The 6,300-nt window shown below is 28.0% G+C and overlaps 1 long non-coding RNA gene across 1 annotated transcript; it reads right to left on the bottom strand.

The window, feature by feature from the left end:
• Positions 1 to 3,560: 3,560 nt before the first annotated feature.
• On the bottom strand, positions 3,561 to 5,552 carry LOC114370752. Its single transcript, XR_003657917.1, has 2 exons — positions 5,315 to 5,552; positions 3,561 to 4,978 (listed from the first exon to the last, which is right to left on the bottom strand). It is a non-coding gene; the product is annotated as an uncharacterized LOC114370752 (long non-coding RNA).
• Positions 5,553 to 6,300: the final 748 nt, after the last annotated feature.

Here is a 6,300-nt window from a genome sequence, read left to right as displayed (position 1 = left end):
CACAAATGGGGGAGAAGATGGAGATGGGTGAAAAAATCTACTGAACGAGATATAAATTGGGAAATTTTAATTTCCCACGGATTTCTATTCTATCGATAAAATCCATAAGAAATGTCAACTTTCCGACGGAATGATTGGCCGTGGGTAAAATCCATCCATTTTTCAAAAATTTCCGATGGAAAGTTTTCCTTCGGTAAATTCCGTGGGAAAATTCAAAATTTTCGACGTAATATTTTTCGTGGGAAAAATTTCATCAGAAATAAATATTTTTTTTGTAGTGTAAAATCTAATATATAATCAAATTTCTAAAAGATTAATCAAACAACAAACAAATATATGAAAATCTAAATTATCACTCCCTAAAATAATGTAAATTAACCCATCATCATCATGATTGTCGTTGCCACTACCATGACCACCATCAGCAAAATCGTTGTTGTCATAACTATCGTCATCAACCATCATCACCGCCATCGTTGTCAACTGCTGCCACCTTTTTTGTCATGATCTTCGTTGTCATTGCCGCCACTATCGTCATCAACCGTCACCACCACCACCACCATGACCGTTGTCCTCGCTACAATTTGAGTATTTCATTTTATTTCTATAATAACATAGGCCTAAAATGAGCATATATATTATTATTTTTAAAAGAAAAATGGTTTTGCTATTTGCATCTATAATTTGAGTCTTTAGAATAAGTAGTTTCGTTCTTCATTCCCTTAAGGTGTGCAAAGGTTCTATTTTAGACTTTATATTTTTGCAAAAAAAGTTCAAATTTTACTTATATTTTAAGATCAACTACTTAATTCTTTATATGCTACTATTTGAGTAATTGACTTTTGTATAAGTTGTTCAGTGAAACTATTCAGATTTAATTGACCCTAATTATATTAAACTTCAACATGCTCATACATTTTTAATTATTAATCAAATGTCCAAATAAGGGAGTAAAAACAATAGTGAACTATAAGACAATATGATTTTTCTATTCTTATAAATTTAGACTTAAAAATATAGTAAGTACTCATAAAGTATCATAAATATAAAACAATTGTAGTTATTCCTATTAAATATTCTGCCTTTCTGAATTCACTCAGAATGAAAAAAGATTACTAAAAAGAATGAAAAAAAATAAATAATAACAAAAAAGTAGCATGCACACATAAATAATAAATTATGAGATAAAATATGAAACGTACAATAATTCTTATACGTAAATAACTTTAAAAAGTAACAATTAATGAAATTGAAATAATAATAATAATAATAATAATAATAATAATAATAATAATAATAATAATAATAATAATAATAATAATAATAACTTAAGTCACGATGAGATTAACCAATTCCAAATTTCAACAATATAATTAAAACAAATAGCTTTGAAAGGATAAAAAATCATACAATTTCAACAAATTTAAAATAAGTTAAAATTTTACTATAAATAAATTTAAATTGATTAATTATAAACACAAAAAATAATTAGATGATAAGTAATATCCGTAATATAAAAATGTACACTTAAACATAATATTCATGTTTATTCAATCTACTTTTGAATTTAAAATACTACTGTAAATTAAAAATTTCATTTATGTACATATTAAAAGATTAAATAAAAATATTAAAATATATAATTTAAACAAATTCGTGCAATGCATGAGTTTAAAATCTAATTTATAAAGTAAAAAAGGTCCCATATTTTAATAAAAATAATATATATATATATATATATATATATATATATATATATATATATATATTATAGTAAAAAGACTCAACTATTTAAAGTAAAAAAATTCTATTAAAATTTACTTTAAGTCTTGTTTATTGTTTAGTAAAAAGACTCAACCATTATTGATACCCAGCGATTGGACAAACTGAATAGCTCTTGCAAGAGCTCATGCTTCTCCTTCTGGAACCTGCAAACATGGATTCACGAAATCTGTCCTCACAGCAGCTACCCTCCCCTTGTCATCTCGGGTGTAAGCTCCCATACCAGTGACATTCAATGAATCCCGAAAGGCATCAACATTACACTTAGATAATGGAAGAGCTTAAATATCAGGCTTGAAAAATAGTTTTCTTTAGATGTAGATTCTTCCAGGATCCTTCACTCGTGTTGCATGTGATAAACGTATTAAAAGCATTTTCAATTTGTGTTTCACAAAGAGGGCACAACAACGATCACTCAACACCTCTAGCACGAAGCTTTGTCTTTGTAGGGAGACATTCGGAACAAAGACGCCATAGAAACAATTTAACACGTGGGGGAAAGTGAACTTTAATTAGTGTTGATATATATGACAATAACTTTGATAGAGCATCTTATGGGTAAAAATTTAAGTAATTAATTTGAGTTTTTTTTATCTTATATTAATTGATTTCTACAATTTCACATCATAATTAACTATTAAATTTATATGCAAGTTGAACTTTCAAAATTCACAATTTATTTTAGAAAAACCATAATGCAATCAACCAATACAATCTATTGTTAAAGTAAATAATTAAAATAAGTTACAAACCTAGGTAGAACAATCACCATACTCTTACAATTCTCACAAAAAAAATTGGTTCCAATTGGAGATACATTTTGTATACATTTTAAACATGACTGGTAACACCAATAGTTTTCAGTCTCAACTTCAATATAACTTTGGCAAGAACAGTAATAAAACACTTATGAAGATTTTGAAAATAAAAAATAAAATATCAAAACGGGGAAAAGGCATTTACACAAAACAGTATAAGTTCAGTTTTAACTTGTGAAAATTAAGAAAATGCAGACGAATGCATAATGGACTGAATCATACCTTTTATATATATAAGGCAAGGAGAATTAAACTTCAATCAAATTAAGTTACAGATACAAAAAGATACTCAAATTCAATGGTACAATAATAAATATTACTCCAGATCTTGAAGGACTATATATATAGACCAGTTTAGACTTTTTTCCTTGTTTCTCAATTTCTTTAATGTTATCCTTCTCAACAACATGGCCGATCTGCAGTAGTAAACAGTCGCAACAAGGCCAGTAAAATGTTTAAAAAAGTAAACCATAAAAAACTTCGAAATCAATTAAGAGATTCCAAAAAATCAACCTAACAATAAGTCTTCCTTCAATAAAGCCAAAATGTCTTTGAAAGACATGAAATCAAAATGATAAAAGGCAATTTCATCAGCCTTTGCCGAGCAACAAATAGTTGTTGAAAGAAAACATACACTTGAATTAATATTTATGGCTTGTAACTTTGAACTTAATTTGGATCGCTTTGGGCAACCAACAGATTTTTAAGGAAATAAGCATTTCCTTCTTTAAATACTTGAAACTTATCCAGGTATTTTTTTTTTCACACACGCATGAAATTTTCCATTCTATATAGAGAATAAGAAAAAGAAAATATCAATTTTGGCATGAAATTCAACTCTATGGACTTAAATGAAAATAATTCTTACTTACCTTTTTATCTAGAATAAACATCTCAATGTTGCTAATTTCCTTTGGATTTTTATACTCCGACAAAATGCATAATCTGACAGACCTTAAATAAGTAAAACACCTTTTTTTTTAATGCAAGATACTCATATCATTTCATTAATAATAATAACTAGAATACAACTCGGAATACTATTAAAGATATATGTTAGCAGGAAATCTAGATGCCTGAGCTAGAGAATGAGCAACTAGATTTGACTTGTCTACGAACTAAACTCTGAGAGTAGTGGTATGGACGGCGGTGCAAACGTCATTTTTTCCCTTTTTTTTGTTATTTCCCCACTCTATTTCTTCTCTCTTGGTGTACGTTATGCCTTTTATTTTTGTTGGAGTTGGAGACTTGTGGTGCTGGAAAACTGGAAAAAAGAGAGGGTAATGGTAGTGTGTTTGCTCCATTACTTGTCCCTTTCCATTTTTTTTTTCACATCTTAGATTCTCTCTTTTTTTTTTTCTTTCATTTTCATTTTTTAAACTGAAATTGTACAAATTTGATTTTTTTTTTTTATAAAGATTGAAGCTTGTACTAATTTGAATGGTTTTCTTTAAATTGGGAAATTCTTCTAAATGATTTGCATCGTTGTTATGTTATTGCTTCTCTCTGTAGTGGTTGACGTAATTGTAGGAACATATCCCTTAGAATCTAAAATGGATAGTAGAAAAATCCATGATAGAACACTTATATGAAAATCTCACCACGGTTAAACCGATGGAAGAGAAGCGGCATTTAAGCCAGCACTTAATTTGAAAGCAAATGTAAGAGAAAAGTACTAAACTTTTTGAATGTTTATGGGCTTTCTATTACTATTATCTGATTATGGTTTAGTTTCTGATTTTAACAAAGATGAACTTTTATAGCTCTTGGAATTCGTCAACTGGCCGCCTATCAGGCTATCACCACCACCTCTTTGTACAACTTGCTTCTGCTGGGCAGTGAATTACAAAAGCTTTAAAACATCATCTTCATTAAAATCGAAACCTAAACCATAGTTAGACAAAAGCAATAGAAAGCCTAGAAACATTAAAAAAAAAGTTGGACACTTTCTCTCACGCTTACTTACCTGGTGTTTAACATGTGGTGAGATTTTCATACTAGTATTCTAACATGGGGTTTTCTACAATGCATTTCAGATTCCAATGGGTATATATGTTTCTACAATTAATACATCAACCACTGCTGAAAGTAAAATTAACATAACAATGCATATCATTTAACATGATCAACCCAATTAAAGAACGTCACTCAAATTTTTACAAAGTTTCAATATTTATTCAAAATCAAATCTGCGCAATTTTAGTTTTTAAAGAAACAAAAATTGAAGAACAAAAAAGAGAGAATGCCAGATCTGAAAACAAATGAAAAGAGACAAGCGATATGGAGCAAACGATCAACACCACCGCCATTCTCTTGTCTCTTGTAGTTTTTCAGCACCACCAAGTCTCCAAATCCAACAAAGAAAGGCATGACGTACACTGAAAGAGAAGAAATAGAGGGTGAATAAAAGGAAAAAAAAATATGGTAAAACTGCTGTTGGTACCATTGCTTGCACCATCGCCCGTAGCATTAGGAAACTTTTTTTGTTAATTTAGAAAAGGAAACATTTCTCCTTAATTTAGAAACTTCCGACCTCATCAAGAAGACAAGAACCTATTTTTATCAAGGAATTAAGATTCAACATAAAATGAAAATTTGTACAAAAAAACGAGCATAAAATGAGAATTTACACAAGTAAATCAATAACACAATAATCCACCGTCAATATATAGGAAAGAATCAAGTAGAAATCAAAAGCCCAGTCTCCCCTCTACCTACATAACCAGTGGAAGAGAGAAAGAGGACATGGAGATCTTGTTTGCTCAAAAGTTTCCTTTGAATGGTTGCTTTGAGTGGTGGATGATGGAGGTTGAAGACAAAAGGCTTTAGTTAATTTTTTTTTAAAAGTGAAATGGTGATGTTTCTTGGTAGGGAGAAGATGAGAAATGGAAGGGGCCTTCTGGTTGTTGCTGGCCACAGTGAAGAGGAGAAGAAATGAGAGAGAGAGAGAGAGTTTGCAAGTGGTAAATATAGAGTAGGAAAAGGTAGTCCATTAAATATGATTATTTAATTAACCATTGAATAATTTTTTTAATACTTTGAATAATTTATTTTACTATATTCACTATGAATCGAATAAATCATTAAATAAATTATTTAATTAAATATTTTTTGACAGAATATTTAATTAAATATTACTCTATTCATTATAAGTTGAATAGGATTTTTGACTCTATTCATTATGCATTGAATACTTTTTTTACTATATTAATTATTCAATGAATATTTTTTACTATATTTATTATGCATTGAATAAGTTATTTAAAAATATATTTACCTCTATTTCTTTTTCATTGTCGATTTTTTGAAAAAATGTTTTCATATAATATTTATTTGTAAAATTCAAGATCTATATTATATAAAGTACCAATTATTTGCATATATTGTTACATTTATTTATAAGCACACTTTTTTATTTAGAGAAAAATATTTAATACTTTGAATAATTTATTTTACTATATTCACCATGTATTGAATAAATAATTAAATAAATTATTTTTTAAAATAATTTTTTGATAGAATATTTAGTTAAATATTAGTCTATTACCTCTGTTTTTTTTAATTGTCAAATTTTTGAAAAAAATATTTTTATTTGTCTGGCATTTCCAAAGTTCAGAATCTTTATTGTATAATGTAATGATTAGTTGCATATATTGTTACATTTATTTATAAGCACACATTTTTATTTTGAAAAAATATT

This window comes from Glycine soja, chromosome 10, assembly GCF_004193775.1.
Source record: "Glycine soja cultivar W05 chromosome 10, ASM419377v2, whole genome shotgun sequence".
Taxonomy (NCBI): domain Eukaryota; kingdom Viridiplantae; phylum Streptophyta; class Magnoliopsida; order Fabales; family Fabaceae; genus Glycine; species Glycine soja.
This window is presented reverse-complemented; position numbering and strand designations above follow the sequence as displayed.